Source organism: Artibeus jamaicensis, unplaced genomic scaffold (assembly GCF_021234435.1).
Source record: "Artibeus jamaicensis isolate MK-2021 breed Jamaican fruit bat unplaced genomic scaffold, CSHL_Jam_final contig_432, whole genome shotgun sequence".
Lineage (NCBI taxonomy): Eukaryota > Metazoa > Chordata > Mammalia > Chiroptera > Phyllostomidae > Artibeus > Artibeus jamaicensis.
The window spans coordinates 5,081,982-5,094,006 of NW_026521828.1; the positions used below are offsets into that span (position 1 = coordinate 5,081,982).

Below are 12,025 nucleotides of genomic sequence, written 5' to 3' on the forward strand. Positions count from 1 at the left end.
AAATTGGCTCTGCCTTAAGACATAGACATCCAACCAAGGACTCCTAAAGGCAAGGTGGCCCCTCTCTCCTCTTTGGGGCCTGGCACTGTGTAGCTCAGCAACCAACAAGCATGTGTTACCTTACTCATTCACACAGCAAATACATTTTCATGATCTACAGAGGAAGGTGCTGTTGTAAGTGCTGAAGAGACATCGATAAACAGAACAAACCTGATCTTGCTCTCAAGGAACTTTCAATATTATGGGGAAGCATGACAACAAATAATAAATACAGACAAAATGCTATAAATTACAGTAAATGTGAAGGAGGTAGTGTGAGACAATAACCCTGAGAGGCCTACTTCTGTCAAGGGGCTCAGAGAAGTCACTCTGCTCTGAAGAGGGCCTTTATGCCAAGGTTGGAAGGTTGGGAAGAACCAACCCTATCAAGGAGAATATGCAGCTGGTGCTGGGGGAGTAAAAATTTTCAGGGGAGGGAATGGCATTCACAGCGACCCTGAAAAGGGGAAGACCTTGCTGGGGTAAAGAGGGTTCAAGTCAGCCAGCGTGCCTGGAGCTTATTAAGTGAGCAGGTAAGTGGCTTAAGACCAGGAGGAAAGGACATCAGGGGCCAGGTTATGCTGGGTCTTCAGAGTCACAGCGAGAATGTGGACTGACTCTGAACTAAAAGCATGGAAAGTCATTGGAAGAAAGAGATGTGATGTCATGTAACTTTTAAGGTGGTCACTTTGCAACATGACAAATTGTAGGGGACAAAGTATGCAAACAGGGAGTCCACCTCACTGACTATTGAAGGAGCCAAAGGGGAAAAATGTGGCTGGTCCAGGGTTTTGACCTGGATGGCCAAGGGGGGCAAACTTGAAATTTCCTTTAAAAGTAGAATGCAAATGACTTCCCTGCAGGGAAGTAACATCCAGTCCCACCACTGAGTCACGGAGTACCATCCATGGACAGAGAAGCTGATGGGTCTGGATTCACTTTCCTCAATCTGTCTGGAAAGCTGGTATACCATCTGCCCTGATCACACAAGATTTTTGTTAGAAAAAGAAAGAATCATCCTTAATTTTATATTTATGAGCATATCAAATACAACAGAAAGACCAAGGTGCCAGCTATAGCATTGTCCCGGTAGTAGAAGTCACGGACATTGATTTCAGAACGTTGTCAAGGGTAAATCGGCAGATAATATTATACTGAGTTTCAATATCTAAACTATTTACTTCTCAATAAGGATTGATGTCTTGGGTCTGGCTGTGTGATTTATTAGCTTCGTAACCTTGAAAATGCCAATAATATCAGGTCACATACTACGTGCCAAACCTTATGCTTTGTAAGCATTTTGCACATCTCACCTCATTTATTCTTCACAACTATCGACTTGTTGTCCTCATTTAACAGATAAGGGAGCTGTAGCTCAATGAGATGGGGTGACTTGTCCTCCTAGAATAACTAGAAGGGGTCTCCGGCTGAGCCAGAACTCAAACCAGGATCTCAGTATGGAGCTTTGATGTTTCCATTTCCACAGGTTGACCCAGGTATAATCCTGCTAGCTTTACATGTTGGTTGGGAAAATCAAATAGTATATGCAAAGTATGTTTGTAAACTGTAGTACATTTCAGTAAATAGAGACGGTTCAGGACAGGTTGTAAGTGCTGTTTTTTTTTGGGGGGGGTTGTTTGTTCTATAAGATGGTCATGGACTGAATGCTTGGAAGTCTAATTATCCAGTGTTCTGACAAGGCCTGAAGATGGGCTTTTTTTTAATCATCTCTGTGTACTTTTGTGTTTGTCAATTATTTTTTTAATTGTATTTCCTCTTCTGGGTCCTGTCTAGGGTAATCTGTGTAGGATGACACGTTTTGGTCTGCCTTTTAGTCTGTTAGTTCAGAGCTGTCATTGATATGCCAACAAGGACGTCTTGAGATGGTATAGTTTCAGATTAATGTCTGTGCCAGCAGCCACAAATTGTAACTTTAAAACGTCTTCATAGATGTACAGCCCCAGTTAGGGTCACATCCTACAGGAATTGGGGAGTGGGATGCCTTTCTCTCATTTTTGACTGTGCCCGAAACAGAAAACAATCTTAACAAAGTGGGGAATCATTCAGATAATCCAGGACCAAAGAATTGTACACTGTTATTGAAAGTATGCACGGGAGAATAGATTGATATAAACTAAGCAGATAATTAATCAAAGAGTTAAACAGATGATGCTTCCTTTCAGATTTGTACCAGCAAGTGATGCTCCTGAGCATTTCAGATACATTATGGATTGACTGCAAATGTCTGTAGAAATGCACAAATAGTGTAATTAATGTTGAGTCTAACAAGAACATGGAAACTCAGCAGTGCGTGTAGAGGGTGGCATATTCTACCCTTGCCCTCCCTGCTGGGCTCAGGGCTCCTCAGTGGAAGGAGATGCTGATGACACTTCTTGCAGAGCAAGGTCATGCTGGACTTGGGGAAAAAAAACAATTCGTGGTGAGTTATAGCACCATTTAGGAGAACTTAAATTAGCTGTCTGGTACTTCCATTTCAGTGAGTATTGGCTCATTCTAGGCATTTCCCCTTCTTAAGTAGTGATCAGCTAAGCAAGGCCAACTCTGGGGAGTAAAACAGTGTACTTTTCTCCAAAACCCCAATCATAGCCATGCATAAACTGCTCAGGAACTTTGAAAAGCCTTCTAACACTAAATTTTCACCAAAAATAAAAATCTCAAGTGAAGTAAACCATTTGTATGCAAAACTCTCTAATTGGGAGTGTTACGCTTGCTCTGAGTTATGTAGACCTTGAAGATCAATACAATGGAGCTTGAGATGAACACAGTGATGCCCAAGACATCAGTGCCCTTTGCCAAGGGCCAGCTCAGTTTTAATCACTAGATCTGCCAATCGATGTCGTCACTAGCAAGGGTGTCTCTGAGCAGTCTCTGCCCTGTGTGCTATGTGAAGCAAAAGAGGACCCAGATCCTGTCAACAAGGTTCATAAGATCCACGTGAAGAGAGAGGACATATGCACAAATGAAATTTAACAACATATGCAATTAACAGATGACACAATAAATTCTACTCAATTGGAGCTACTCAATTCATGTACATACTGTTATTTATTCACCAACTTCACAATAACCTTGGACAAGCGAGCACTGAGCTCAGAAGGGAAAACTAACTTCTCACCAACGTATCAAGACTGTGAAGCATGATCCTTTTTGAGTTGGTCATTGAGGATGGAAGGTTTGGGCGGCAGGGATGAAAAAAAGCCAAAGAGAATTCTTTAGCCCAAGCCAATAATGGAGGAACTTAGACTGGAAGAAAAGAGAGAGGAATTAGGAATTGTTAAACCTGTTTTCTCATGTTTTAATATTTGATTTTTCAAAAGCACTTAACACTATATCAGCATTTCAATTTTCCTCTTAGAGTGCAGTCCTGTCCTCACAGGAAGCCAGTCCCCACTCCATGCAGAGATCTAGACATAGGCATGTCTGGGGTGAAGGGTCAGACAGAAATCTCTGCCTGAGACCAAGGAAACTGTGGGAGGTTATGGGTGAGGATTTGACATCAGATGGGCCTAAATTCAAATCCTGACACTGCCAGATCATTGAGCAAGTTAGCTTACCTTGCTATACCTCAGTTTTCTCCTTCATTTGTCTAACAAACATTATGTAATGCTCTGTTTCATACTCTTTTTTTTTTTTAGAGAGAGAGAGTGTAAGGGAAGGAGAAAGAGTGGGAGAGAAACATCAATGTGTGGTTGCCTCTCATGTGCCCTGACTGGGAACCGAACCAGCAACCCCTTTGCTTCACAGGCCTGTGCTCAATCCACTGAGCTACACCAGCCAGGGCTTTGTTTCATACTCTTCACAGATGGTGTGGAAATAGTAGAGAACAAAACAGACAAAACTCCCTTTTACCTTCCTGGAGATAATGACAATATCTGCCTGAGAGGATTTAGCTGAGATGAAAAGACACAAAGCACTTCACACAGTGCCAAGCACGTGGCTAGAGCTCTAAGTGTTAGTGGCTGCTTTTGAGTCAGGCAGACATACATGGTTCAGTAAGGCCGACTTAGACATCAGAGAGGGAGTGCAGTTATTACAGAACTGTCGCTTGCATGTAGACCTCACTATGGGTTTGTGCAAGAAAAAAAATCTAAATAGAAATGAGGATCAGGAAATTGAGTGACATCTGAAGCAACTCACTCGCCAGGAAAGTTTGGAAGACGCCGACCTCTTTGTTGGAAGCCACGTGGCAAAGTGGGATGCACACAGGGAGAATCGGCCCTTCAGCCTCACCTACACCAGCACAGACAGTGGCACTGCTAGGCACAAGCATGAGGATGGAGCACCGAAGGCACTTGCTCGGAGGAAGCAAACACTGGAAAATACGGAAACAGTTCTGGTGCTCAGAAGAGGTAAAGATGTGGAGATAGGACCTTCACCAGAAGGGAGCTGGAGGAAGTGGTAAAAACCAGATAAAAACCTGGTGCTCTTCTTTGTAATAACTGACCACAGCTTGCTCACAAGTTCCCTCCTGGCTATGGAGTCCATGTGAAGGGCACTGTCTCTCCAGGAGTTGAAGGCCCTCCAAGCAGGTAGGAGAAAGAGCATGATGTGCTGGTCTTGCCCCCTGCATGACGGTGCTGGAGCCCAGGCGATGAATGTGGTATCACCCACAGTCATGATAGCAGCATGGGGCTTGAGTGGTGCTCTGCACTGGCCATTCCATCTATAGATAAGTGTGCTGAGAAGAGGTCTTCATTGGGAGATATGGCAGGTCCTTCAGTAAAAACTATGAAATGCATTCATGTGGGTGTGTTTGGAGCAACAGGATAAACCATGAACAATAAAAATGATCATAATAAGTATAGAGATCAATGTCTGCCCCTAAATGAATATTTGGTAAGTAGTAAATGCCCAAAATGACGGAGAGCAATTGTAGAGAAAAATCAATATAGCCAGACTGTATGAGAACATTAATGATTCTCATTTTTTATGTATAAATTCTACTTCAGAAAGAGCAAAAGAGCAATAAAACAACTTAGGCTGGCTCTTTGCTGTTTTTCTTTCTTACGTGGCAGTGTATTTCTGTAGCTCAACTTAATTCCCGGCCACGCAGGACCAGAGGGACAGCGGTCATACCTCCTGATTCCAGATAACTGCTTTTACTTCTGCTATGGTGAATTGACCACTTTGAATTCAGGTTATTTACAATCACCTTTGATTTGATTGTTATGATTAAGTGTTTTCTTTCATTAAATATCTATTGAATTCTTTCTATGTACCCAGCAATCACCATCATGGGCACAGAAGATACAGGGGTGAAGGCAGATAAGGTCCCCGCCCCCATGAAGAATATATATTATCATGCGAAAGAGACCATAAAGAAGAAAACAAGTAATCAAAATGGCTTCACAAAGTAGTAATGCTATAAAAAAATAGAGTAATGCGTGAAACAGAGTCTATGTGTGGTAGATAGGTGCTTACACGTAGGTACTATACAAAGTAAGGCTATCTGGGGAAAGTTAACTGTGGGCTTTCGAGATCTGAATAACAAGAATCCACTATGTGAAAAGTTGTGGGAAGAACAGTCTAGGCAAGGTGAAGGGCAACTGAAAAGCTCTGGGTGAGCAATAGGCTTAGGAAGAATAAATTCTTGAAACAGAAGTCCAGTGAGCTGGAGTGTAATGAAAAAGTAGGAGAGGCATAAGAAACGAGTTTAAGGAGAGAGGAAACGTGCAGAACATGCTATACTTTCTAGACCTTGAAAATAAGATTACATTTTCTCTTGAGTGCTTTGAGAAATGACTAGATATTAAGCAGTCTGAGAAGTCACTTTAATTCTTTAAAAAAGCACTGGGCTTCAGTGTAGAGAATGGGCTGATCAATAAATTCCTAAGTTTATACCTGCTTGGGTAGATAGTAACTTGCAATTTAGTAGCCAAATTAAAACATCAAAATTCATTCACTCACCGAGTATTGTATTTGTTGACCGCTCCACGCTATGCATTGGGGATACAGAAGCCAACAAAATGTTGCCTCTGCCATTAAGAACCCCACAGTCCAGGGGGAAAAAAAGGAAATTAAACAAAATCAGTTGCAATTTTTACTTTACTCAGGTGAAAGTACAGATGTTTCTCCCTAATCTGAATTTAACACAGACTAAATTTTTAACCTTTTTTCATCTCATGGCACACATAAACTAATTACTAAAATTCTGCAGCACACCAAAAAAAAATTTTTGCAGAAATGACAAGTAAAATATTCAAATGTATAATTTTTATTCATTCATACCAGCCAGCTATCATAGTGTTGGCTGTTGTCATTCTTTTTATTTGACAGTCTAAGGGAAAAGGAGTTAGCCCCCAACTAAGTAGTCAGGTATTGCATGTTTGAAAATTTTTTGTGGTACACCAGTGTGTCCACCATGGTACAGTGCTTGAAAATCGCTGGCCTAGAGAGTTAGAATCTGTGACTCTCCACTGAAAAGACTCCACTCTTTCCAGGGGTCTGGCTAATAAGCAAAAGCCTTTATATTAGGCCTTCTTTAGTTACAGTATATACAAAATCAAGTCAAACTAACTTAAGGTCTAGAGTGTATGGAAGGTGTTTTACTCAGGTATATGAACACTCCAAATCTGAGGAGGCCTGACTAGTCTCAGTTTTAAGGAGTCAGACAATGAAATTCAGTGCAATCACAATAGATGGAAAATGAAGGCAGCCATTTTGGAAAGAAAGTTGCCACAGAACTCACCAAATCTATAAGTAAACTCCACCCTCATCTTTTGGTGATTATTGATTTGTTCATGAATCAAGGAAGTTCAAAGTTCCTGGTGTAAAGCAACAGATGGAAGATGGAAAAAGCTGAACAGTTTAAACTGCTGCCCTCCACAGGGAAAAACAAGTTTGAATTTTGAGTCATCCCAAATAAATTCAAAGACTTAAACAGAAAATATGCATAGATTGAAAGAAATTATGTGAAAACCCAGAGCAGATAATGGAAACTATAAGAACTAAATGAATGTTTTAGAACTATACAGTTAGTTATACAGTGTCTGATGAGAAATTTGGCAGATGAAAGGATTAATAAACAAAATCTTACTTAATCCATCACCACCAGACCTATCTCATAGGCGGTAGTTGACCACCTCAGACTTAAAAATTTGCCTGGTAAATTTTGCTTCTTTGTTAGTCTTCACTAGTATATGTTTATACCTATGTGTATATATGTGTGTGTGTTTAGACAGAGCAGAAAGCTATGGTCAGGTATCTAGCCAGTTATATCAGTAAAAAATTTTTAAATGAAAATTTACATTTAGAAATTCTTACAGATTTCATTAATATTTCTGTTTTTACAATGTGTTTAGATTACTCATCCTTACATATTTAGAGTTAGAATTAAGAGTCTGTAGACCACATTTTATAAAATAAAAATTAAATACATACTTACTTGTGCTTAGTATGAGACTCTAAGATAAAAATTATCTATTTTGTCCTAACATAATGGGAATAATCTAGTATATAAAGGATAATCAAAGACATCAATTTCAGCAAAAAGTTTAGAAACTGATAAAGTACTAGATACTTGAAACATTCAATCTTAATGATATTTCCTAGAGTCATCTTAATAACTGTTTTATAACCAACTAGCATTCATGGTAGATGCCGTAACTACATCTTTGACCTTTAATAAAATTTAAGAACCAAGATAGCAAGTGTGGACTTAAACTTTAGTTTCCATGGCAAAAGCCACAATTTTACAATAAAAGTGATGAATGGTGGAACAAAGAACAGTTATATGTATTATAGTAAAGAATGTCAGTATTTATTCTAACAAGTAAAATGCAGAGATTACATGGCTTTTCAAAAACAGCATATGCAAATTAAAAGAAATCTATCTTCTTTCCATTCTCTAAGAGCAAAGGAATGTTTATGAATATAAAAGCACTGGTGAGCAAGGATGCATGAGACCTACACATTTAAGGCCAATTGATTTTTGACAAGCATTCCAAGGTCATTCAATGGGGAAAAAGAGTCTCTAACACAGTGCTTCAACAACTCAATACACAAAAAAAGGATGACATTAGATTCATACCTCACTTTATATACAAATATTAATGTATAAGAAATGGATTAAAAACCAAAATGTGTAAGCTGAAATTATAAAATTCTTGGAAGAAGAAATAAGGTTAGATCATGAACCTTGTTTTAGCAATGGATACCTAGATATGACACCCAAATCACACACACAAAAAAGAAAGAGATATTGAACTTCATTAAAATTAAAAACACTTATTGAAAGACACAAGTGAAAAGATACCACAAAGGGGGCAAAATATTTGCAAATTATACATAAATGTGTGATTTTGTATATGTGTGTATAGATGAATGATAAAGGTCTAATATCCAGAACATGTAAAGAACACTTATAACTTAATAACAAGAAGATAGCCCATATTTTTGAGAAATGGGCAAAGTAATTAAATAGATATTTTACTGAAGAAGACATACAAATGGCCAACAAGTACATGAAAGTTTGTTCAATATCATTAGTCATTTAAAAAAACAAAAATAAAACCACAGTGAAATACCACTTCACACCCATTAGACTATAATAAAATGTAAAACAAGTTTTGGTGAAGATCTGGAGATAATGGTGCCTTCACGCAGTTGCTAATGGGAGCACAACATGGTAAAGCCACCATGAAAAACAATTTGGTGAATCACCAAAATATTAAACATGGGGTTACCATATGATTAGCAATTCCATTTCTAGGTATATTCCCAAATTAATTGAGAATGGGTATTCAAACAAAACTTGCAAACCAATGTTGAATATAGTACTATTCACAATAGCCAAAAAGTGTACACAGATGAATGGATACACCACAAATTGTGGTGTATACATACAATGAAATGTTCTTCAGCCATAAAAAGGAATAAAGCACCGATACATGCTACAGTGTGGAGGAAGGGCTCATGCTGTATGATGTGTCCTCAATAGATAAATCCATAGAGACAGAAAGGCGATTGGGGGAGGGGGATATGGAGTGACTGCTTAGTGAGCGTATGTTTTCCTCTTGTGATGATTAAAAAGTTTTGGAACTACGTACAAGTAACACTTGAATGGGATTGTACGTGTACTAAATTTCACTGACTTATCCACCTTAAAGTAATTAAAGTTGTTATGTGAATTTTAGCTCATTTGAAAAAAATAATGCACTATATAGTTTTAAGTCTTTATGCTAACATATTTAGAACACACCTTTCCTTTTTCTCCCTTTTTTCTATGAAACAAGTGCCAACAAGAAAAAGAGAGTAAAAATGCATTGGGCTCAATTGTACTATACTGCCCATTTTCATTTATTAAAGAAATATAAAATTTTAAAAATTATCCAGAAAAAAATCAGATATCTTCAGTCCTGCTAAGGAAAGCTAAAATTAAAAAAGACATTTTTAAGGTGGCTAATGGAGTTCTTCAGCTCTATCCTTCTCTAATTGTGAAGAGCAGAGATACAAAGTTCTTCAACAAATCCAGTTCTCCCCTCTCACTTAAATATTCTACAAGGCTTTTATTGCATAGGTTTATCCACAACTCCGATTTTGAAACCATGAGATCTTTCCTTTTTTTAATTTTATTTTTTAATTACCATTTACATATTTCGTATTCGTTTCAAGTGTACCACATCATGGTTAGACCATCATGTACTGTACAAGTGATCCCCTCCCACTCTTCAGTCCCCACCTGGCACCGTACAGTTATTACAGTGTTACTGATGTATTTCCTCCGCTGCACTTTCCATCCCCACGACTGTTTGGTAACTACTGACCTGTACTCCTCAGTCCCTCCACCCTTTCCACCCAGTCCCCCTAACCCCCTCCGCTCTGAAAACACTCTGACCCTTCTCTGTATCTATGCATCTGTTTCTGTCTTGTTTGCTTGTTTATATTGTTCTTTCATTTCCACATATAAGTGAAATTATGTGGTATTTGTTTCTCACCATGAGGTCTTTTCAAACTGAAGTTTTCTGAATCCTACAGCGCTTTCACTTCCTTTTAAATATCTGCACAGAGAATAAAGATGATTTGGGTCTTGGCCTGAATCACACGCAAGCATTCAGAATCATCAAAACTCCAATGGTCATTATATTCGAAAAGCTACCAAGAGTGAATGCAAAGGGATTGGATCTAAATTTTCAAAGGTGCAGAACTGATAAGCAATACATTTATGCCCTGAGTGTCAAAAATGTTCAATTCTCTAATTACTGTAATGTGTGGTTCCTTCAATGCTTCAGCGAGACTGCAGCCCATGAAAGGAAGCTCAATCTACAGAATGTATAAAAGGCTCAGCATCAACTCAGAAATAACTTTGGCTCAAAATCTTAAACACCAAATTAAATTGTATATATTGGGGGACAAGGTTCAAGTGCAAAAAGCTGGAGATAGCGTGCAGTGGAAGAGTCTCTCCCAAGAGGCCCGACCAAGCCTGAAGGGCAAAACGTCTTCCCTGGGGAAAGCGACATTGAGCTGAGACCTCGAGGAGGAATTGAAGTTACTCAGCAAAGGACAATAAAAGAAAGAGTATTTTTACTAAAAAAAAAAAAAATACCCCTTGTGCGTAGGCAATGAAAATCTGTGTCACTTAAAGGGAAGAAAGATGCCATGTGGCATGGTGAATAGGAAAGAGGTGTTCTGTGCAATGTCTTATTCATTTAAGGATTGTGAATTTTATTCTGAAACTATTGGGGATGCATTTAAGAAAAAGGACTCATGGACATGGACAACGGGGTGGTGATTGTGGGGGAGGGGCGTATAAGAGGGATAAGGGGTAACGGGGAAAATACAATAAAAAATAAAAATTTTTAATTGCAGAGTTACCTACTTAGTGACTTTGTACTGTAATGGGATATTTGACAATTGTGTGGAGAATTTGCCACCAGGGACCTTTATATTCAAAGAAACTAGTTGACCAGAACAGAAATAATAATATCACTGAGGTAGCCATTAACCTGAGAGAATGTGACCAGATTGAAGATGTGTTCAGGGAGCAACATTAACAGTCATATGAAATTGAATTAGCTGAAATGTCTTTAAAAGCCTTTGGTTATCCAAATGATGGCAAGGTAAGCCTTACCTGCTGACTCCCCTACAGAAAACAGCTACAGGCATACCTTGGTTTACTGCACTTTGCTTTACTGTGGTTTGCAGACATTGTGTTTTTCACATATGGGAGGTTTGTGGCAACTCTGCTTTAAGCAGGTCTGTTGGAGCCATTTTCCAACAGCATATGCTCAATTCATGTCTCTGTGCCATGTTTCGGTAATCTCACAATATTTCAAATGTTTTCATTACGATTATATTTGTCCTGGTGATCTGTGATCAGCGATCTTTGACATTAGTATTGTAATTGCTTTGGGAACCCAGGAACCACGCCATTATAAGACAGGAAACTTAATAAACACAGTCTATGTTCTGCCTGCTCCATGGGGGCCTTTCCCTCATCTCTCTCCCTCTCCTCAGGCCTCTTGGTGCCTAAGACACAGTAATATTGGAGTTAAGACTATTAATAACCCTACAATGGCCTCTAAATGATTAATGGAAGGGAAGAATTGTACATTCTCATTAAATCAAAAGCTAGAAGATTAAGCTTACTGAGGAAGGCGTGTCAAAAGCCAAGACAGGCCAAAGGCTGGGCATCCCGTACCAGTTCACCAAGTATCATAAACACAAAGAGAAGGTTCTTCAGGGGAAGTAGAGGTACTGCTCCAGGAAACATGCAAATGATGGGGAAGGGGAACAGCCTTATTGCTCATCTGGAGAAAGTTTTTGATCTTTTTACAAGATCAAACCAGCCACAACTTTCCCTTAAGTCAAAGCCTAATCCAAACCGAGGCCGTGTAATTCCCTTTGTTTGAAGGTGGAGAGAGGTAAGGAAGCTGCACAGGGAAACTATGAAGTTAGCTCAAATGGAGAGCTTCTAATACTCTCAAGGAAGTCCAGATTCTGTGCATGGATGCTTCTTTAAAAGGTT

The 12,025-nt window shown here is 39.0% G+C and overlaps 1 protein-coding gene across 1 annotated transcript in view; it reads left to right on the plus strand.

Annotated features, from left to right (window-relative positions):
* The first annotated feature begins 11,846 nt into the window (after positions 1-11,846).
* Positions 11,847-12,025, plus strand: part of ATP10B (ATPase phospholipid transporting 10B (putative)) — a 344,681-nt gene continuing 344,502 nt past the window's right edge. Inside the window, exon 1 of the mRNA XM_053665940.1 lies at positions 11,847-11,921. The gene's annotated coding sequence lies outside the window, so the exon portion shown is untranslated. The remainder of the gene's footprint in view (positions 11,922-12,025) is intronic.